Genomic DNA, 24,172 nt, shown 5'->3' with positions numbered 1-24,172 from the left:
GTTCTAAGCAGGGATCGAACCCACAACCTTGGTATATCGGGAAAATGCTCTAACCAACTGAGCTACCCAGCCAAGGCTGGCTCCGACCTTCTAAGGCTGATGGGCTGCACTGTGGCCTCACTCACAGGCCACTGAACCAACCACCAGTGATGTCTGAGTCAGGCTGTATTCTTCAAGAGGGGTCTTTTCTCGGTTGGGTTTTTACATGCTTTATATTATCTACAAGATCAATTTCATTCTTCTTTTAAAAATTTTATCAGACACAGCCAGTCTTGACTTCAGCCCCAATCTCAACAAGTGAAACTGAAGGAGGCATGTCTTTGAAGTATATACATGTGCTCTTCTACAAGTAATCCAATCCTCCTTCCTGCTTTTCTCATTAGCCTAGCCAATGCCCTCTCTCCACTGTTCACTCCACTCTAGCCCCTACTGTCCCCTCCACGCCAGTCCATGCCTGCCTCATGACCTTTGCACGTGTCGTTCCCCAGCCCCTGAATGTTCTTCCTCAAGCTCAGCTATTTGCTAAACTTTTCTGCGATGATGGAAATGTTCTATATTTGTGCTGCCCAATACGGTAGCCACTAGCCATATGATGGCCACTGACTATTTGAAATGTGCCTAGTGTAACCGAGGAACTGATTTTACAATGTTGTTTAATTAATTTAAATGCAAATTTAAATAGCTACACATGGCCAGTAGCTCCCAGATTTTCACCACTCAGGCCTCAGTACAAAAGCTGCCTCCTTACCCCACACTCCCCTCTTCCCTCTCAGCACTAACCGCCTGAAAGAGTTGTGCCTGTTTTTCTTCATATCATTTCCCCTCTAGAATGTAAGCTCCCTGAGGACAGACACCTTATCTCTCTTATTCCCTGCTATCTCCCAAGTACCCAGAACAGTGCCTGGCAAAGGCAAATATCCAGTCAAATCAATAAAGGAATGAATTAGTTCACCTGGCCCAGGTGCTTCCTCGATGGAATGAAAAAAGAGGAAAATTCATGCATCTGAACAAGTAAATTGTGAATTGCTTTAATCAGAACTCTGACCCATGGTGCCACAGCTCATCTACAGTATCTAGCTTTGCGTTTAAATGGTAAGGAGGTGAAGAAACCTCCAAACAAGAATCCCAAAGGTGGAGACTTGGAAGCGATGGCTTTGCAATCCTCCAACAACAGACATGAAGCTCCTCTCACGAATGGGAAGAGCCACCTCTGAACAAGTGGCTGCAACCCCGAAGGGCCACAAGATTAATGGCAGCCCTAGTGGGAACGAGCTGTGTCAGGTCCTGGGTATAGCACAGTGATCAAGACAGACAGGATCCCCTACCATATGGGTGCTCAGTTCCTCCCGGAAGAGAGAGACACATCAATAGTACTAAGGTGATGCATGAGCTCTGGTACTCTGTGAGGGGGGCTTATCCTGATGATCTGAGAGCAAAAGGGGAGACACTTCGCTTAGCCTTGGGTGGTCAAGAAAAGCTTCCTGGAGGAAGGGTTAATTATGCTTTATCTTGAAGGGGGATATAGTTAGAAGAGTTGTGGTTGTAAGGGTTGCAGGTTAGGAGTAACATGGAGCTGGGGAATAGCTATTCCAAGCTGGGAGAACAGCAAGAATGAAAACAGGCAGGAAGTGACAAACTGTTTACAGAAAACTACATGTACCTTGGTTTTTTACTGGAGTATACAGTATTCCCTCACTTATCGTGGGTATTACATTCTAGACCCCCCTGCGAAGTAGGAACCTTACATTTATTCTAGACTCTTAAACCTACGTAACTTTAACAACATACGTATGTATACAGAACCACAAATCCCACAATAATTAAATACAATATTTGTTAAAATCCCACGATACAGTGAGGCCGCGATAAGTGAACCATGATATAGAGACGGACTACTGTATATAGAGAGGTCTGGAATGGCAAGAAGTAAGGCTAGAGAAATGAGTGGGGAGTGAAATCAATAGATCTTATAGGCCTTGAATGCCAAGGATTTGGGGTTGTATTCTTAGGGCAATGGGTGAGAGGCTTTAAAAAGAAAGATGAAATGGCTTTTAATGATCTTCACGATCCTGGAGATGTACAGGTGGTGAAGAAATTGGAAAAGGTCCTAACACTTGAGACAATACACTATGTAGGACAGGGATGGAAAATACTGCCAGTGTGTCCAAGAGCCTAATGGTGTCAGCTGGGCCAAAAGCGATATGGCTGCTAAAGAGAGGCTGATGATTGTTTTCCCAATATTTTATTTACTTCACAAAGTTTCGTTAATTATTCTTCAGTGTTCACATTAGGCTCTTGTAAATTTGTGCAATAGTGACATAAGAAGTACATGGTGATTGCTTTCTTGTCTCATTTTATGTTTTTTCTGGAATGAATAATTACCTCATTTCCCCCAATTCTAAGTTTTCTATGGGCATGTTTCTAACTCTTCCCACAATTTCAAAAGGTCTGTAAACCCTCACAATAGCATTTTCTAAATAGTTGAGTGGATCAGAAAATCAATCCTGTGCCACAGCTTTTGTCTTCCTGCTGCAGTCTTGTGGTTGATGGCTAAGCTATACTTTGCATGCTCCTAAGCTGGGATCCCTAGCCTTCTGCCTTTATTTACCCCTTCATTTTGCTGGAGCATATCCTTTAGTATCTTTCCTTTTTCCTTTCCCCACTATGCCTTTCATTTTAATTATTGTTTTTATTAAAGTGTCTAACAGTTCTGTGGATTTTACAGAACACAACAACCCCTTAATTCCACACCCTTACCCTACTTCCCTTCTATTCTTCCTCCCAAAAAGTAAGCATTTTAGATGGATTTGGTAACAATTTTACATCACTTCCTTGTGATTTTTTTTTTTTTTTTTTTAGTTCTTGGCACTATTTGTATTTTCCATATTCCTAATACGGAAAATAAGGATTTCATGATTTTTTCCTATCTATGCCCTCACCACACATGTGTACCCTTCCCATGACCCTATCCCATCAATATAATCATACTAAGACTTCTAAAGGTCAGTATTATCATGATTACATAACACTCCTTTCAAGTGAGCCATGTGGCTCCTTTTCTAAACATCTTCTTGTTTTCTCTAAAGTTGATAACAGATCTTTTCTCCCTTTACTTAGAAGTCAAAACCCATTTTGATTCCTTATGTCTTCATGTGACTTATTTTTCTCCCCCTGGAAGCTTATTGATCTTCTCTTTGCCACCAATGGTTTTTAAATAAAACTTTGAAAGACAGAAAGCAAAGATATAAGTAATTATTTTTTAAAAATTTCTTTTGCAGACCTGAGAAAAAGTAGATTCTAAGCTGCCAGTGGGGAAGGCTGAGAGCCAACAGATTCATATAAAAGATGGCGAAGATTCAGGAATGTTTTAAACAGACCAATCCTCTTTATTTTAGCCATACAGAGACAAAAACTTGTTCCAGTTGTTTCATCTGTTATCTGTGTGCTTGTGAATTTATACCTCTAAAAAAAGAAAAAAGAAAAAAAAAAAACTCCCTTAAATGAAATAAGCCAGGCACAAAACAACAAATGCTGTAAGATTCCACTTATACGAGGTACCTGGAGTAGTCAAATTCAAGACGAGGATGGTTGCCAGGTGCTTGGAGGGAGGGAGGAACGGGGAGTTAGTGTTTAATGCGGACAGAGTTCCAGTCTAGGAAGATGAGAAAGTTTTGTGGAGAAGGTTGCACAACAGTGTGAATGGACTCAACACTACTAAACTATACACTCGAAAATGGTGAACTTTATGTTACATACATTTCACCACGCAACCCAAAATAAACTTCCTTTTACATCACTTTAATGAGGTTTCATTTGGTAGGAAGTAAAAGGAGAAGCATGCGTTCAACCCATCATCTTTATGCCGAAGTCTTTTGCAGATAAGGTTTTTAAAATCTTATCCTTTAGGCCAGATAATTAACTATATTCTTTAGGGTATATCAGAATTATTGTAAAGGGCTATAAAACCATGTGGTGATTCTATGTACTGTATTTAATAGGTGATTTCAAGGGTGATTTTTACTACACCAGCTTCCTTCTCATTCATACACTGCTTTACATGCTGAGCGCCCATATTCAGATGCTGCTTTCTGCATTACCTTGGGCTCTATTAGCAAAAGCATAAAACCAAGAACCAGAAGTGATACTCTGGACTAGCACCCACGTCCCCTTTTGACTTCAAATACTAAGAAGGTAATGGTTAGTGGTGAAGGGCTTCAACTATTAGATGAAATACAGATGGAAGAACTGGGCTCTATTTAGCCTGGTGCAAAAGCTCGGGTGGGTTGGGGGCTGTGGTGTGAACACGCAAACACGCCTTCAAACCTCTACCATCTGAAGGGCTGATACAGGACAAGAAATGAACTGATTTTGTAAAACCTCTAACAAGGATGACACTCGAGAAGAGAAGTCCATGTGAGAAATTCCAGTTTAGTATAAGGGTGAATGTTCTACCACTTTGGCCACTGCTCAAATATAGGTTGGGTTGTCACCAAAAAAAAAAAAAAAAAAAGAAGAAAGAAAGAAAAGAAAAGAAAAAATAGAGCTTTACTTGTTGGCTGAAAGAGCACTTGGGAAGAGGTGCTGGGGCCTGCACTAGTTGGCCTTTAGGAGCTTTTATTTATTTATTTTTTTTAAGGTTTTATTTATTTTTAGAGAGAGGGGAAGGGAGGGAGAAAGAGAGGGAGAGAAACATCAATGTGCAGTTGCCTCTCATGAGCCCCCAACTGGGGACCTGGAAACCCAGGCCTGTGCCCTGACTGGGAATCAAACCGGTGACCCTTTGGTTTGCAGGCCGGCACTCAATCCACTGAGCCATACCAGTCGGCAACCCCACCCTTTTTTTAATCCTCACTTGAGGACATTTTTTCATTGCTTTGTAAATTTTTTATTTATTTTATCCTCACCCAAGGATATTTTTTCCATTGCTTTTTCTTTTTTCTTGCCTTTTTTTTTTTTAGAGAGAGAGAAAAAGGGAAACATCCATTGGCTGCTTCTTGTACACACCTTTAAAAGGTCTTTCAGTGCTGGGATTGTCTGTGAAAAGGTTCATGTCCACAGAACACAAGCCCAAGCAGTAAACAAAATGCTGGGCCCTGCCAAGCCAGAGAGTAAATGTAATAGGCTCTATTTTAAGAACATAATCCACTAAGGAAAACAGGCTCCTAAAAAAGGAATACATGATTATAGGCAAAAGGCAAGCCATGATTCTAGTCACACCCCCTACCTTCCCAAAGTTTCTCTTTTTAATGATGTGAATTCCAAAATGCAGGCCACCATAATTCTCAATGAAATGCTCCAGTGCTAGTTGTCAATTTTTTCTCTCTAAAAATACTCCTTTGGGTTCATCACTTTTCATCAAGAGGAAAATGTTCAACTTCAACTAAGTCGACTGACTTTCCAAAGTACACATTTTCTTAGAGGAAGGCTTTGGAAAATAAGCAGGTAAGAGTGCCCGAAAAATCACCTTCTCTGTTTTAATAAAATGTGCATATTTTTTCTGCAAGACTCCCAAAGCAATAACTTCATGCTAAAGCAGTTTAAATGTGTATCTTTTATTCAATTTCTGGAAAGATACAAAATATTGTAACACAAACCACAGATTCTTGAGCTTTTGGTTCCCTAAGAAACTCAAAACACTTCAAATACTCAGTGTACCCAGTTCTTTCTGAATTACCAGTGGACACAGCTTTATGGATGGAGTAAGTGGAAGAATCACTGGGGATGACAGCACTCCAGGGACAGGCTTCCCGTGTCTCATCATAGCCACTGTGTCCCCTGCAGACATTCCACATCTCTTATCCTATCTGATGCCACTCTTCTATGGTTTTGGTGATCTAGAATTATCAACCGTATTGGCCACTTCTATTAAATCTTCGCCCAATGGCATAAAGCACAGAGATGAAAAGGGATGGGATGCGTGGCTTTTTCTCCCCAATGCTGTCATTGCCTTTGGGAAACAGAAAACACTGAAGACCTCTCTGCCTATTTCCATGACTAGAACTGGTCTCCCTTCTGGGATGCTGCCTTATCACCAGCAGTGATGGTGGGCTACACATTTATATCCCCAGGGCAACACCCAGCACATTGCCTTTCATATGGTAGTTGTCAAATGTATGTTCAGGAAACTGAATGATGGAGAGAAAACGAAGATACTTTTGGAGATAGGGAACCCCAACCTTCTAAGCAAAGTCTAGACTCTCTCTCTCCCAGTAGGCAACAAGGACAGAGGGGGACAGCTACCCAGAGCAACGCTGTGCATCCTCCAGAGATGACCATAGTGCTGCTCTATTCATTGGCTGAATCACAATAATTCTCCCCCAAGTCTTTTTCATACCATTCCTTGTGGAAATACCCAGGGAGACTGAAGATTAACCCAACATCTCAGCACTTAATCAAATTCTACAAGTGGAAAATAATATTTTTTGGCAGGCTAATGTAGAATAATCATTGAGGGCAACAAAGGACTAATTTAAAAAAAAACTTTATTCAGCCAAAGTTGAACAGCCCAGGGCAATATTTCAAATTAACTATCCAAGTTTACTAAAATAAACTGTCACATGAGGTTGTTATTATTGGACACACTCATGGACAAAGCACAGCTAAATGTATTTCATCCACAAGAAATATTCTTGGAGCAAACACCCCAAGTGTATCCACAAATTGTTTTTTTTCTAGATTATAAAGGGTAATTGTTTACTTTTGAGAGAACAAATGTGTCCTCGGCCATTATTTTTTAAATTATTTGACTTAACAGTAGTACAAGAGTGCAAGTGAGTTGTCTTTCTAATTAAAACAAAAGCTGTCTAAACCCCCAAGGAGCGTTTTTATTGAAAATCATCCTCAGTCCAAGAGACTGAAAATAAAATAACAAACTCATATATAATAAACACTAAGAATATCCGAAAATACTTTACTAATCTGCATTTGGGGATCAAAGCTCTTTTCCCAATCTGCTTTTAACGTCGTTTCTGAACAATAAACAAAACACAACAAAATTTAAAATTCACAGGTGCTACATAAACCATGATTTTTTAAAAGATAGAAATCAACAGCATTAGAAAAATTCACCATGGGAAAATACAGACTGATAGAAGTTCTCATGTATTTAGCAAGAAGTGACCAAGTACCTACTAAGTGCTAGGCCTAAGCTACTGGAACATTCTTCATCATGTCTCACTTCTCAAAAGAAGGTTCTTCTGTGGCCGAAATAATGAAATGCACATGCCTCCTGCCAGAAATGCAAACTGTCTAAATCAGGGGTTGATAAAACAGCCGGTGCCTGAGCCAAATCTGGTTGCCACCAGTTCTCACAAACACTGTTTTATTGGAAAGTGGCCACACCCATTCAGTGACATATTGCCTAAGTCTGTTTTCAAGTTCAGACAGCAGAGATATTGCAACAGAGACTGTACTGCCTGCAAAGTCAAAAATATTTACGATCTGCTCTTTACAGAAAAGTTTGCCGATGCCTGGTCTGTATCAAGACGTATCTGTATGAGAACCCTGGAGTATATCCAACAGGTGCCCAAAGAGCTTTGGACCGCCAGGTACAGAGTGACGGAACAGGCAGCGGAACTCAGGGAAAAAGCGCTGACCTGGGAGTCAGAGAAGAGAATGTGGGCTTCGCTGTGTGTGGGCTACAGAGCGTTGGCAGTTCACAGAACCTCGCTGAGTCGGGGGTTTCCCAGCTGTCAAATGAAAGAGCCAACGCCTCACAAGATGTGAAAGCAACTTGGGCCCACCGCAAAGCACAGCCTCAAAGAGAATGGACTGTGACAATGATTATGATAGCTAACAGGTAATGTGTGCTTAGGACATGCCAAATATCATGCTATGTGCTTTCTATGTGTTATCTCAGCCACCCTGTTGGACAGATGCCATTACCATCCTCTTTTTACAGATAAAGGAACCAAGGCTCAGAGAGGTTAAGGGATTTGCCCAGTGGCACACAGCAGGTAAGTGGTGAAGCTGAGACTTAGACCTAAGAGTGTCAGACTCCAGGGCTTGTGCTATTTACTACGAAGAGTGCTGATTCCCAAAACTGACCCACGGAGTGTTACCTACCAAATCTACCTATTTCTTTGAACAAAGGACTATTTGGATCATTTCTGATACAGACGCTATGCCTGGACCTGGCACTGGGGTGGTACAGTCTCTGTGACAGCCCCCCTCATATGCTAGAGGTTAAGAACTGCCCATAAAATAAACATTAAAGCTTTATTTACACAGGCAGTGAAGGGGAGTCCCAAGCAATGATACAATAATCTTACCTTGAAGGGTATCAGGATCAATTTCAAATTAATAGGTAACCCATAAAAATTGCTTTGCCTACACTCTCTAGAGGCAGCTTCAACTATCTTGTTTTCTCTATACTTCCAAACATTACAAATGCAAAAGTCGAGACCCTGTAATTTTGGTTATTGTTTAAACCTCACCGGAGGATATGATTTTACTGATTTTGGGGCGGGGGGAGAGAGAGGTCGATTGCCTCCCATATATGCCCTGACTGGGGAACAAACCCACAACCTAGGTACATGCCCTGACTGGGAATCAAACCCACAACCTTCTGGTGCAGGAGACAATGCTCCAAACAGCTGAGTCACCTGGCCAGGGCAAGACCCTGCATTTTTGCTTAACGAAGCACGTCTAATATACAAATATTAGAGAAAACTTTATAGTAACAACATAGAATGTATCTTTAGGTCTTCATTTTATATTCCTGGCTTTCAAAATGGACCTTAATTTGGTAACTTGTGAAATTTTATTATTTCCCATTTTACCTTTCTGAAAAGCAATTTGGAAATATGTTTCAGGCACCTTGATAGCCCTGCCAATTTATACAGTATTTTCATTTTCAGGATCTGTTAGATGGAAATAATAAGGGATGCTTATAAAAACATAAAGATAAGCATGTTCACAGCCATATTATTTATAAACATAAACATCTGGAAGCCACCAAACTACTCAACATAATGCCATCATCTAAGTAAATTTCAATGGAATATTTTGTAGCTATTAATAATCATGTGTCAAAAACAGACTAACATACACGGAGGGACATTGTCTGGATTCTTCACTAATGTCAATCGCACGTAAAGGGATGAGAAACTGTCCCAGATTAAAGGAGGTTAAAAAGACATAATGTCTAAATGATCCTGATTGGATCCTGGTTGGGAAATTTTTAAAATTGCTATAGAGGGTATTTTGGAGAAAACTGGCAAAATTTGAAAATGAAGTTTGTATTAGATATTAGTAATGTATCAATGTCAAATTTCCTGAATTTTAAAATATTATCGTGACTATATAAATTAATATAAAGGGGCATGATGCCTACAACTCATTTTAATGGGTTCATAAAAATATTGGTGTGGCTCAGTTGGTTGGGAATCATCCTGCAAAACAAAAGGTCACCAGTTCAATTCCTGGTCAGGTCACATGCGTAGGTTGTGGGTTCGGTCCTGGTCAGGGTGTGAGCAAGGGGCAACTGACTGTTGTTTCTCACATTGATGTTTCTCTCCCTCTCTTTACCTCTCCCTACCCCCTCTCTTAAAAAAAAAAAGGCAAAAATTATATATAATAATGCATATAATATGCATACATTACATATAAATTCATATACTATATATGAATATGAAGAGACAGAAAAAGCAACTACGGGAAATGTTTAATTGGTGAAGAGAACACAAAAATTCTGTACACTATTTTTGCAACCCTTTTGTAAGTTTAAAATTATTTAAAATAAAAAGCTAAAATCAAGTCTGAAATTTTGTTGCATGGGAAATGCTTATGCTAAAATGACTAAAAACATTAGGATACAAACTGTATACTCAGCATGTCTCAAAAATGGGAGCAGTTTATAATATATAATTAGAAAAAAATAAGCCTAAACGTTACTTATGACATGTCATTTCTGAGTGGGGAGATTCCATTTGAACTGTATATTTAAAATTATTTTTGTATCTTTCTGTATCTACAGTTTTTATAGTAAATATGTAGCATTTTCACAATCAGGGAAGACTGAAATTTTATAGGAAAAAATATAATTTTTATGAATCACATAAAACATGATTCAGTCTTCAAAAACTTTTATGCGTTAGCTTCATACTTCATGTCAGAGGAATTTGAAGTTAAGGCATCTAAGCCCTAAAGAGATTAATCCTGTGTACAGCAGCGATATCATATTGGTAAATTTCACTGCATATTTGAAATTACTTTCCACTCACAGCTCAGAAGAGCAAGGGCCGACTACAGGATCAGTGCACAAGAAGCTGGTACTCTGAACGTCAGATAGAATTTTCTCGGGACTGTCAAACTTACAGTATGAATAGTTGTGCCCATATTAAAGAACATATTCTTCTAATTTGTTTCTTATAATAATGTGTTTTACCTATTTCAGCCCTAAAAATTAAAATACTACATGGTATGTGTGTGTATGTATATATAAATTTTTTCTAGACCAATATTTTATGTATTTCCTAAACATGAGGTCATTTTCATACCTAAGCACAGTGCAGCCTCAAAATGACACAGTTAACATCGACATCCAAACTTCACACCCCATTCAAATTTTAACAGTTGTCTCAATGATGTTCTTACCAATAAAAAGGTCCAATCCAGGGTCCCACATGGCATTTGATTCTCATGCCTCTTTAGTCTCCTTCAACTTGGAACACTTTCTTGGTCTTTCATATTTTTGACACTTTTAAAAGATTGCAGACCGGTTATTTTGTTGAATACTCTTCAATTTGGGGTTATCTGCTATTTCCTCATGGTTAAAAGCCAAGTTATGCATTTTGTAGGAATAGCACATGCTGTGTTTTTCTCTTTATTTCACTGTGAATCTGTCCAATTACTGATGGTTTTAACTTTGAATATCCGATTTGGGTGGCATCTGCCAGGCTCCTCCGCTGTAAAGTTACTATGTTCCCTTTGCAATTAATATGTATTTTGTGGGTAGATACATGAAGCTAAGTAAAATCCTCATGGGACAGTATAACAGTTAAAAATTCTATACTAAGTAGCAGTAAATTCAACCTCCAGAAAAAACTAATACATTCTCACAACATACTTGCTAGCTACATTTAAGAAATACAGTGTCCCTACAAAATATTTTTCAGAAATAAGATTTTGCGTGAATCGTGGGAGGGAATTTCTCACAATATAGACACTGCAATTTGTCAAAAGCAAAGCTACATTTATCTGCATGAGTTACAGAAGGATGTGTAACCTACCTCTCATCCCTGGGGAAACTGAGAAAAAGAAATATTATTTGATCTCTAGTTATATTCTTGGAGCTGGCATGTGAAATACATTCTTGTCTCACGTGAACTTTGTTGTTTGTTCTTTTAACAAAAGGCTTTTAACTAAGCTAAAACAAGGAGCTAGGCTAACCCTGGCAAGTCAGTGGGCCACATACCAAATAGGTCCATGCAGAACATCCTATAAAAGCCAAGTCCTCCTTGGTAATTCTCAGCCCAGGTCATGAGGCTCACTACAAGTATTCCAGTTGAGAAGATTTCCAGAAACTCCCATGGGAGGACAGCCTTAGTCTTTTTACTTAAGCATATTTCCCCCAAAAGCTTTGTGTTTATCTAAAAACACAAGATCGGTGATGACGCACTCTTTCTCAGAACAGAGAACCTGTCATACGATGAACTTGCAGATAGAGTGTTCAGGGCTCATTCTGCACTTCAGAATTTATGATGAGGTTATTAAAAAGACTAACACCGAATCCATTGTAATTTTCCTTTCTTGTAGCCGGCGAGCACAATGGTGTAAGACTTTCCTAAGGCAAATACCTAACAGTTTGGGTTTGTGCTGTGTGAATTCCGAGGCCTGACTGAAGGTTCTAAAAATAAAACAGTAATGCATTTCTACTCTCTCTCATTGCCCGAGATTTCCATTTTTTTTTTTCTTAATTAAAAGGTCTCTTCAGAGAATCAAAGTGGAGGTGATATGCTAAGTTCAGCAAGGAAGGAGAGGGGAAACCCAGCTAGCTGTGCCGGAGAAGAAGGGTCGTTTGGGGTGGCAGATCAAGGGGGACCTGAGGACCTCAGGAGACGGGAAGTGAATGGAGTGGTCAAGGAGGTGAGGGCAGAGTACCTGGAAAAGAGCGAATTTATCAGACAGCCGTCTACGATCTCGCTGCTCCCCGAGGCAGGCGCACTGGGCAGCCTGGCAGCATTTGAAGGACAAGAATCGCATGGACACATTATGCCTTTCAGCGGTTCACATACCTCCAGGGCAGTGGTTCTCAACCTTCCTAATGCCGCAACCCTTTAATACAGTTCCTCACGTTGTGGTGACCCCCAACCATAAAATTATTTTTGTTGCTACTTCATAACTGTAATTTTGCTACTGTTATGAATCGTAATGTAAATATCTGATATGCAGGATGTATTTTCATTGTTACAAATTGGACATAATTAAAGCATAGTGATTAATCACAAAAACAATATGTAATTATATATGTGTTTTCCGATGGTCTTAGGCAACCCCTGTGAAAGGGTCGTTTGACCCCCCAAAAGGGGTCGCCACCCACAGGTTGAGAACCGCTGCTCTAGAGAACATATGCTCTTATCAGTACTGCTCCCCCAATCAAGACATCACTCCTGCACCCAAGGATGAGTGTCCCAGCTCCAGATCTCTCTCAAGCCAATGTCTTCTCCATCCCCACCCCCATCCCCTAGTGCCATTGCAGATACTGGAGGACACAGGACAAGTAATCTCTTCTCATGTCCACCTTCAGTTTTTCTTCCCCATCTGCAAATGACACTATAGGTAAATCCTATCATTTGCATAATTCTGGAAAGGTCCAAACTTAGCAGCAGGCAGTTTGGGGAGACCCCTGATGGGTTGGGGATGACCTCACTCTGCTTGGCCACTTGCCAGGTGAGACGTGGAACTGATGTAGAGTGGGCCCACCACCCCAAGCCACAGTGGACAGCCTCACCTCAGGGTATCCTGAGAGGCTGCTTTTGCCCTCCTGGCCTGAGCTTAGCACTCTTTCATCCTTCACACATGGGCAGGAAGCCCTGTGTTTGGAAGGGCCCTGCCTCAGTGCCGCAGCCTGCTCCCTGGCTGGACATGCCATCCTGTCTCTCATCCTGTCTCTCTTAAGTGCCACCCTAGCTGATGAGTTACTAAGTTTACGAGACGCAAGAGTTCACTTAGTGAACTCCCAGAGCTTAAGGTAAACGCCAGATCTTGAAAGGCTGCTGTGGAATCCAGTCCCCACAGAGGAGAAAAGAACAGAAAGAGAGAGGATGGAAAGGGAGCCAAGCAGGGGTCACATGAAAGATCAGGGAAGAATAAACTTGCCTCTTCCTTGCTGTCCCAAAGCCATTGCCCTCCAAGGCTCATCGACCTAGGACCTCTGCAAGGGCCTCCAAATCTACCAGCTAGTGGCCACCTGGGAAATCTTAACTAAATGATTCAACTGTAGGGAAATGTTTTCTTTCCGCCTTAGAGCTGGTTTTAATAGGGCATCTAAACACACAGTACCTGACCCTTTCATATCACAATATTATTGAGAGTCACTGCCACATGGATGTGGTGAAATTTATTCCTCCAATGTTCCCATTTGTTCTACTTCCTGTTTTTATCTGGATCGCAAGACTAGTAAGTAATAAAACTATGCAGACAAGTAAAACAGAGGACACACATCTGCAGTTGTAATGAAACAAGATAAATCTTGAAGATGTATGCAGAGAGATGTATATTACCGCTAGGCGTAAGAAGTAGAAGTTGTTGAATGAGTTAAGTTGTACATAAATGCCATCTTCCTTTTCCTTAATCATTCAAAACACAACAATAAAAAAGGCTTAGCTCGCCACTTCAGAGACGAGAAAACCCGAGATGAGTCCTATGAGAAAAGACGCGAGATTTAGAATCGTCTCATTTTCTCTTCTTTCTCTCTACCCCTCCTCCACCTCTGCCCAGGTCAACAGTTCGCTTTTACTGTGTAGTGTTAGATTGGTTCAGAGAAAATTTTTTGAGAAGAAAAAAATGGAAAAACACCATAAAATTAACTAATGATACGAACTAACAATAACTCACCCTTCACTGCTTTCCTAATACTGTCTCCGCTATCTGTAAATATATAATGGCGAGAAAATCACAAAGAACCAATTATTTTACTTAGAATGATCTTATAGATCTTCTAGATTATAAATAAGTCATATGATGCCCAAGATCAAACATTTAGTTAATAACACAGTGATATCCAGAATACGGGTATCCCAAAATCACCATCACAATTACTCAACACCACTACTTCAGTATAAGGGAATTTTATAAGTATAGCTTTAGCCAAAATTTACCCACTACAAAACTATTGAGAACTAAAAATCCTGAAAATATACCTGTTTTCTTTGCATTAGTGAGGTAGGACACTTATTGCTCAGAGAAGCTCCTAACCTAAAAATGACTGATCTTCAATGAAAGAAAACAGGAAGAAGGAGTTACAGAGGCCCATCTCCACCCAGGTGAGCAATAACAGAATGGGAGAAAGTGAACTGAACCACGGACTGTCAAAGACATCGACAATGACCCTGAGGGGCTGTGAGGCGTGGTGGGCACTCAGGTAAGTAGAAGGCTTTCCAAAGTCAGAGAGCACCTGCATAAATCTAAGAAAATGCAAAGCCATATTCATGGTTCTAATTTCTTTGAGAAAAGAAATAGATATTTGGTATCTGACTACAATATACCAAAAAAACTGTGTTTTCAGCCAGTATTACAGCTCAAATAGTTTTACTGTTTACAGAGTGCCTATCAAACTCCTTAACTGTTAGGGTACACTAGAGGAAATTCCCACTATTTGACCATTTTAATCTATAAAAATGGCAACTTCAGATGCATTCTACCTAACTCATTATCTCTAATTGCTGGTTCTAACTTTGCAAGATGGGGAGTATTATTTCCATTTATACATGAGAAAAGATGCGAAGAGGAAGAATAAGTGCCCCAATGTCATGGAGGAACCAAGAAGTGCCATGTTCCGACCCCTAGTCAAGGACAAGGAGCCTCCCTCACAACAGGACGCCCTGGAGTCATCTGGGTTAGTTCAGGCAGCTAAGCGCTATTTAGTAGAATACAGACCTTTCATCATCATATTTAGACTAGAAAGTTTATTTTAAATTGAAATATATTTGACAAATAACCATGTGTAAACTTGGGGTGTACAGCATGTTAACTTGATACATTTATATATTGTACTACAATAATTAGCGCCTCTATCACATTATTTTTAGTGATTGGAATATAGCCTATTAAGTTTTGAGATATATTTTATACCACTAGTCAGGTTATCACTTCGACCAAATTACTTACTTGCACTTGTCTTTGACTTTAGTCTGTAAAAATGGAGAGGACTGAAGATCCTTTATAAATTTCCTTAAGTTTGAGTAATTATAAATATAACAGATGAAACGTTTAGCTTTCATAAATTATTATTTTAAAAATTGTCATTGTTCTTTGGAAACTAGCCAAACAACATAGAAAATTTGACAGTAGAGAAAGTCTCTCTAGACTTTCCCTTTCCTCTGACTTTTCGGTCTGTATCCCGGAATATCGCCAGATCCAAGTATGTGACTTTCAGCCATTCCCTCAGCTTCTGAGACTCAGTTTCTTTGTGCGCAAAATGGACAAAGGGTGATGTCAGCTCAGCCTCTCCTAGCAGAAGATGAACGTATTCAAGTAGGTGAAAGTGTATCTGTAATGGGTTTTGTGCAAGGTTGTTACGGCCGCTTTGCTGGGAGTCATGATCACATGTTTCCCTCTCTGGAATTTGCCAGAACACCCATCACATGGGGATGCCTGCCAATCCTCTTCCTCTCAGGGGTCTCACCATTAATAAGCAAGCAGCCGCCCTCCATGAGTCAGGACAACAAGGTTGGGCATCCCTGAGCTAACCAAATGACTTTAGAACCATGGAAATAGCCACCAGATGATGATTCAACCGAAATAAGAATTCTTATAAAACCACCTGTGAATCATGTTCGAATCGGTCCTGATAAATCAGACCAGGAGGAAACCGCTACGTGTGTGTGAGCCTGAGGGTCATTTCACTGCAGTTCTACCTCTGCCTCACTTGTCAAAAGACACAGGCTCTGTGTGGCAGATGGGCTGCTTGGAAGCTGTCATTTCCTTAGCGCCTGCTGGTCACCCCGTGGCTGCAGAGCCAGTAAGCCAAACTCATACTGTGCCCCCAAGAGTAAGGAAAGCTTTAAATGAACCACATTAATAAGTTACAAGAATGACCTGCAATGAATTTTAAATACTAAAAATGCACCTGCCTCATGACCAAAAGATATTTCTCTTCGGTTTCCAGTACAAACAAATGTTTTGAAGTCACCCAAGAGGCAAACACAAATAATACCAGTCATTTTCAAAAACACTTTCACCTGTCACCTCACTTGATCCTGCATGGTCAGGGGAAGGAAATATGTATTTATTCAAAACTACATTATTGGAGATGGGCCAGGCACTTTGGATTTGTTACTGCACTTGATCTTCACCAGCAACAGCTAATCCTAGGTATTATTCACTCCATTTTGCAGTTAACAAAACCAAGGCTTTGGGAAGTAGAATAACTGGATTAGGTCACCCTGAGTTCCCCACTTTTTGAGGCCTCTTTCCCTACAACTTAGAACTCTGTAACCTCTGACCTTGGTGAATTTGTGGATTATCACATGGCTTTAGAAAATAAAACATGGTGCAAATTCGGTCAATTGGACACTGAAAAATGTCCAGCTCCGTCCTCCACTACGTTCTTGCTTACATACTGTAAGACCCTTCTTCGGTGGGCAGTCCCACACTCTGCCCACCAGGGCTAATTATTTCTGCCACCTTGTTTACCCAGAAATGAGGCAACAGAGAGAGGAGCTGCTCTTGGTTAAGAAGAATTCCAGTCCTGCCCTCCCTGGAGAACACCCAGACCCACCACTGCAGCCTCTGGAACGGGGGTTCCCACACCAATCCAATACTAGCAGAAGGGGTTAGCGAGGCCACTGCAAATCCCCTCACTCAGTAACTGCGCCGCCACTCCTACCCCTTATTTTCATGCAACTCAGCTGCCCCCTTAAAGGGGACAGAAGTCTCATCAGGAAAACAAGAAAAGAACAAAAGAACAAAATTAGCCAAGTGAGATCTGCTGGAGACTTTGTCCTACTTAAGCAGTACGTGATGCAAGTTTATTTTCAGCAAAATAGGCAACCCCAAAGGATTATACATTCCATGAAATTCTATCTGCCTCAAGTTCTACTGATACTCCAAATTATGGTGAAAAAAAAAAAATGTTTGGAACGTAAACAAACACGAATCGAAACCGTGTGGGAAATTCTCACTTGCTAGATCGTCCCTTGTGAAAAGCCACAGAAGTATTTCTAACACTGCTGCCTTTTCAGTACCAAGAAGTTTTGGCAAAAAAAATAAAAATAAAAATAAATAAAAATTTAAATAGAGAAAATAAATCTCCAAGGTCTGTTTTTACATTTAAGGACAAATATAAAAAATAAATTTAAAGGCACACAACAGACTTTTCCCCACCTCAGCAGACTGAGCAACTGTCAACATAAAAATTCTTGATCAATCTGTTTCCCGTAGAATACAACAAGGATGCCAGCCTGTTAAACCAAGCACTCCGTTCTCCGGGGACAGCCAATTGACCTGGAGTCTGCACGATCCTTACCCATGTGGGAAGGCCACCCTCCCCTCCACACCCCCACTCTTATTAGGGATTTCTGGCCCAAGGGCAGGTAGGATGAAGACCATGTCCAGCTTGAAGCAGCTAGAGGAGCACGAGACCTTCGCCCATTGTCCTTTATACGATTATAAAGCATCTTAAGTCTGAGAGGGGGGATTGTTATTTTTTATTGTTATAAAAAATTAATTATTTTTTTAAAAGAATAATATAGGAGAGGGTGAAGCCAGAGAACTTGTATGCATGACCCACGGACATAAACTAAGGGGAGAAAAGGGGGAAAAAACTGGAACTATTGTAACAATATAATCAATAAAATACACTTAAAAAAAAAATTCTTGATCAGAAATGTTAACAGAAAGACCACAACAGACCTTGCGTTAACCAAAGCAAAATTCCAAAGCCAGTGAATTACAGTGCAAACCAGCACCTTTGGGGAGATCTCCATTACTATTAGTAAACAGATATATAAAGTAATATGGAAGGAGAGCTGAGACCTTGATATTTTCTCTCTCTCACAATATTAGTTTCCAGCTTAGCAACGGCTAGGGTGGAGGAGGAAATTCCTCTGTTCACACTCACCCCCCTCAAAGGCTTTTTTTTTTTTTTTGAGGACCCTGTACAATGCATTTAAAAAAAAAAATCTATTGTTGGTTCCAGGGAGACTCAGATGTTTTTTCTCCCGGCTAATAATGGATTTGATTGCCTTGAAGTCAGTGAACTCCTAGGTAGGAAACACCAGGCAGACAAACAGGAATAAGGTAAATAACGCACCAGCCAGATGCTGTGTCTTAGACCTACATTCTTTCAGGCATCCTTTAACTGAAAGATATTTTGCTTTATTTTTAACTTTAAAATGTTTCCATAATTATTACTAGAAAAACAAGAATAGTTCAATATTGAAATTTAAAGATTCTAAATATGAAATCTGTCATTGAGGGAACAGCCACAATGCAAGATCCACACAGGCAGTGTCATCGGACCTACCGTCACCAAAAGACTTGAACCTGGAAACCTGCTCTCCCTGTCTGCTCAGCTGGAGACAGCTAACTCCCTGTCCGTTGGATGAAGGTTATCTACTAACGGTTGTTTTCCTTCCTCATTCTACATCTTTCCAGTGATAAGAAAGCCTGGCCATATGTATTTTATTATCAATTATCTGATAAAAGCAAGTGAAGAGCTTTCTCTCTACCTGATAATATGAGTCTCCCAAGTAGGTTCCTGTGCTTGCTAACAGGACTATAATCTTAAAAGACTGAGTAGGAAAGGCAGGATAGGAACCATAAATACTTCCAAAACCATGACAAATACAGATACTGATGTTTATGGTCCTATTAATAGGATAAGAATAGTATGTTAAAAACAGCTAAACTGCCTGACATTTAGGGCAATATGTTGCTCCCTCGCTGTTGCAGTATTAAAGGCTAACCCTGTGCCAGACTCTCTGTTAAGCGAGTCTCTGTCTACATTTTCTTATTCAATTCTCCCAACAACTCTGTGAGTAAAGTACTATTATCCCCATTTCACAGATGAGGAAACCGAAGCTTTGTAAAGGTTCAATGATTCAGCCAAGGTGGCACAGGTAGTAAGTGACGAAGCCAGCATTTCGGCTTGGGCCACCTGACTCTGGAACCCACGCTTTAGCATAAAGGTGGAAGCAGCCATGTGTCCCAAATGTGGTCCGTACATACAAAGGGATACTATTCACAAATATAAAAAAGGAAGGAAATTCTGACATGGATGAACCTTAAAAACATTATGCTAAGTGAGAAGCCAGTCAAAAAAAAAAGACAAATACTGTATAATTCAGATAGATGAGGAACCCAGCCGCCACACCCATAGAGACAGAAGTAGAATGGTGGTTGTCAGGGCTTAGGGGGGGCAAAATGGGGGCGTTGTTACTTAATGGATAGAGTTTCAATTCTGCAAGATGAGAAAGTTCTGTGGGTGGATGGTGGTGATGGTATCACACCATGTGAATGCACTTAATGCCACAAAACTGTACATTTTAAAATGGTTTCCGGAAATAAATAAATAAATGGTTCAGATGGTAAATTTTATCTTATATGTATTTTATCACAATTACATTAAATACCCCTCCGCTGCCTTGCGGCATACCTCTTCAGGGGAAAGGCTAAGGGAGTAAACCCCGACAGAAAATCCGGAGCCGGAGTCCCTAAGGCGGTTTGACGTTGTAGTCAACACCGGCAACTCCTGCGGCGCACCTGAAGCCAAGCTGTATTGACTCCGTCTTTCCCTTGGACCCTTCAGCTGCGAAGAGAGGGGGGGTCTGCTGCATGGGCAACAGCAGACCCTCCATATCACCCTGCCCAGGCTCTGTAGCTTCAGTAGAAGCTACACCATCGTCTCTCGAGACGGACGGATGCCGACGACGACGACATTAAATACCAACAAACAAGGGCAGAGGCGAAAAAGAAGTACCCACCGCAGGAACGCCTCCACATGCGTGTGGGGCTGGCAAGCAGAAGTCACACTGCTGTCATGGTGTCTGAAGGAACCCTGGGAGCTGGCCGTCCACCAGGAAGTCACCCTGTGGGTGAGGCACCAGAGCCCACTGACAGGGCTGCCACCACTGTATTTCCACAATCTTGCAACCCAAGAGTCACTCTCTGAACATGTGACAGCCACGGAGGCACAAGGAAGCAGTAACCTCCAAGAAGTGTGTCTTAGAGACCTGGACAGGCACCTCCTTCCTGTCTCAGAGGCTGGGCCAGTGCAGGGCCCCTTATCTGTCTGGCATTTAGAAGCCAGAAGACAAGTCTAGGCATCCATCATTTCCCTTGTCATAGGGCCACCATGGCGAAAAATAAAAGGGAAGGAGGACTGTCTACCTTGAGAATGTGAGATAGTTAATTTGCAAAGGAAACAATAATTGAGAAACGTGACAGCTCAGGATTCCTTCAACGATGCTATCTAAGGAGCTGCCCTGGTCCCAGGGCCAGAGAGCTGCCTGGACAGTAGGGAAAATCACAGTTCTACGGCCTCCAATGAGGGCACCATCAGCCACCCAGGCTGGTCCCACGGAAGGCTCCGCAGGGGAATGGGCCACTTGGACCCTCAAACACTCTCTGGGCCAATTCACAAAGACTCAGCACATCCCGGGAAAGGTATGCTTTGACTTTCAAAATAGTTTTTCAGGAACATTTTTTATCATTACAATGATTTGTTTCTCATTTATGTCATTTGGATATTATCTTTTTACTATTTTTAATTCAAGCCAAAATTTGTACAAAGGACATAAAACTTCTGCATTGATGGACTTGCTTTCTTTTTATTGTGGTAAAATACACATAATATTTACCATTTTAATCATTTTGACGCGCACAGTTCAGTGGCACTAAGTACATTCACACGGTGCAACCATCGTCACTATCCATACACAGAACTCCTTTCATTTTGCAAAACTGAAACCCTGTGCCCACGGAATGCTAACTCCCCACTCCCGTCTCCCTCCAGCCCCTGGCAAACACCAGTCTACTCCATGAACATTTTTGAGCTCTTAATAAATGTCTTCTTGCTCTCTCCCCTCCTGAGGTAGCCAGCCAGGCTTTTAAGTTAAATGCTTGCTTGGATCTGGTGTCAGGGAGCCAAGGTACTTCCTGGCTTGTACAAAAATCTAAGCCATCAACGAGACAGTGTGAGGTGGTTTAGAAAGGGTCCTTTCTCCCTGCACCCTGGGCGTCTTCCTCCACTCCCTGGAAGTTCCTAAGGGAACTGGCAAGACTTTAGAGAGGAGTGATTCCAGGCTCCAGGTCTCCAGACCTGCCAAGAATTCCGTGCTCCAGCTCATGCCTGCAAGGATTAGCACAGAGCCTCCACCTTGACCATGGGGACAGAGACAGTCAAGGCAGTGTAGACATGTGACTGGAAATCACAGCCAAAACCAGTATAGAAGGGTTTGTGGATGAACCCCCCCCTTCCCACAACCTAGCACCTTCTCACTCACAAGGTGGGTGTGTTCCAAAAATAACTGAGGTTAATTTTTCTGTTAACTGAATCAACTGAAGTCTTGGAGACAAAGTTAATTCATGTAAGTTTTAAAATGCTCTATTTTTGCAAGCCTTTGCTTGTGGTCTGAGATTTATGCCCCCAATCGCAGTAAAAGCAGAGGCCAAGCACAGCATATATTAAGCACTAAGAAGGCAGAATAGGAGGGATCCCCAACAGGATGTAATGAGGGTCAAAGATGACACTTGAAATAGGGCTTAACTTCCAGTAAATATTCATTATCAGCAAGCAACTTAAATTCACTTTAATCTTAAACTATCTGCTTTTATGAAAGATTCACCTCACTGAAGAAATATAAAAATTTGAACTTTTTTTGAGGTTACACTCTTCTGAAAGCACCTTGATCACAATGTATGGATGAAAACTGCCTCATGTTAAAGGTTCAAGGTTTTTCCCCGACTGGTGTGACTCAGTGGGTTGGGCATCATCCCGAAGACCAAGGGGTAACAGGTTCAATTTTTGGTTGGGGCACATGTCTGGGATGCAATGCCAGGTCTCCAGAAGGGGGCATGCAAGGGGCAGCCAATGGATGTTTCTCTTGCACATGGATGTTTTTCTGTCCTTCTCTTTCTCCCTGCCTTCCCCTCTATCCAAGAATAAATAAATTTAAAAAAAAAATTTCTTTAAAGGTTCAAGGTTTTATTCAATTGTATGTGCAGTATATTATGTCTTCCTGTGCTCGTACAAACTCTGTCCTTGGTTTGGACCCATTCTTCATAAAGCCCTAGTAATTGTTACTTTGTCTTTGTCCAAGTATTTTGTAGCAGTCAATTGTGTGACAATTCTTGTTAGTATTTTTCCAGGCCAATTTTGAAAGGCATAATTTGTGGTAGAGTTTAATGGATGTTGCAAGAGATGACATGCAGTGTCAAGCCCAAGAGGACCCTTGAAGAGTGCATGAAATGTGAGAATGCACTCAGAGGGTGTGGGTTGGAGAGAGGAGGGGTGCTTTGCAGGGGGCAGAGCACTTAAAAGAAAAACACACACAAGCAGAAATTGCCTTTTAAAACCTTTTAAAATGAAGGGACTAACCTTGGCTGGTGTGGCTCACTGGGTTAAGCACCTGCCTGCAAACTGAAAGATCACTGGTTTGAGTCCCGGTCAGGGCACACGTCGGGGTTGCGGGCCAGGTCCCAACTGATTAATGTTTCTCTTGCATGTTGAGTCTCTTTCTCCCTCCCTTACCCTCTCTCTAAAAAGTAAATAAAATCTTTTAAAAAATAAATAAAATTAATAGACTAAACACCCAGGGCAAGGGATGTTCAGACAGTTTAAACAAGTAGCTTAGACATATCAGAGTCAAAACTCCTGGTTCAATCTCCTCGCTTTCCACTTGAGAGAGGACAGAGGCTCGGCCAGCAGGGAGACAAGAAGGGAAAAATGTGTCCCGTGGGCCTGACCTTGACCAGCTCATCTCACCTCTCCAAGCTGCAGCGTCTTTATCTTTAAAATGGGATTAAAAAGACCCAAGCACCATACAGGGTTATTGTGGGGCTAAAATAAGAATATACCTGGCCTATAAGATGCACTTAATTATTGATTAGAATAATAAAAAGTCTAGAAACCACCTCTCACACAGCCCAGATGGCTTTTCTTCCTTTTAAAAATGCCTTTAAGACAGATATTAAAGAAAAAATTGTTTCTATTACAATTTCCTAATTATCTTATTAAAACAATACTAGGAATCAATTACAAGGCATCAAATCTCCCCTTTTGTAACATAACTGATAATTCTTCCTGGCAACTCCTTTCGTGTTCTCTGGCCCCCGCTATTCCCTGTAACTCCCCCTTTTCCAATTTAAAGCCCTCTGGAGCAGATCAGCTGGTCCCCTGGAAAGACACAGGCTTCCCAGCCCAGGGCAGATACATTCCACTCTGGCCTGAAGCCCAGAGCTCTGGCTGCTTCTTCCCCTGACTCCCGAGCCGAGTTGCAACGCAGGGGGGTGGATGTTCTGCACAGCCCGCCAGTCACTCCCCCAGGCCTCCTTTCGCATCTAAGGCCCCACCTTTCCTTTGCAAGAGATGATGAAAGTTATGAAGAGAAGGCACACAGAAGTTGCAGAGAGGTTTGCCCTTACTTGGAATGCCTTGTTATAAATCTATTGTACTTTGGTCCCAAAACTTGTCTAGACCAATCTACTTTACTGACTGATACTGTTCATTAAAAAGGAGTGGGCAATGACTGTTGTAATAGCACCAATGGAAGAAAGCTGGAAAACACAAGAGAATTGAGAAAGAACTAATCCTGTTTTAAAATTCTAGAGCTCAAAGGGAGGGGGAGGGGGAAAGGTGGAAAAGAAAGGGTAGGGTCTAGTCAAGGAACTAGTAAAAATGACCTATGGACATGGACAAGAGGGGGGCATTGACTGTGGCGGGGGGCAGGGTAGGATAGAGCAATGGGGGGAGAATGGGACAACTGTAACAGGAAAACAATTTAATATT

General features: G+C 41.2%; 1 protein-coding gene across 6 annotated transcripts in view; it reads right to left on the bottom strand.

Annotated features, from left to right (window-relative positions):
* Nucleotides 1-24,172, bottom strand: part of PALM2AKAP2 (PALM2 and AKAP2 fusion) — a 300,990-nt gene that overhangs the window by 66,812 nt on the left and 210,006 nt on the right. The window lies entirely within an intron of this gene.

This window comes from Furipterus horrens, unplaced genomic scaffold (assembly GCF_987537825.1).
Source record: "Furipterus horrens unplaced genomic scaffold, mFurHor1.1.pri manual_scaffold_4, whole genome shotgun sequence".
NCBI lineage: Eukaryota > Metazoa > Chordata > Mammalia > Chiroptera > Furipteridae > Furipterus > Furipterus horrens.
The sequence above is the reverse complement of the archived record's forward strand: the minus strand, read 5'-3'. Positions and strand labels throughout refer to the sequence as shown.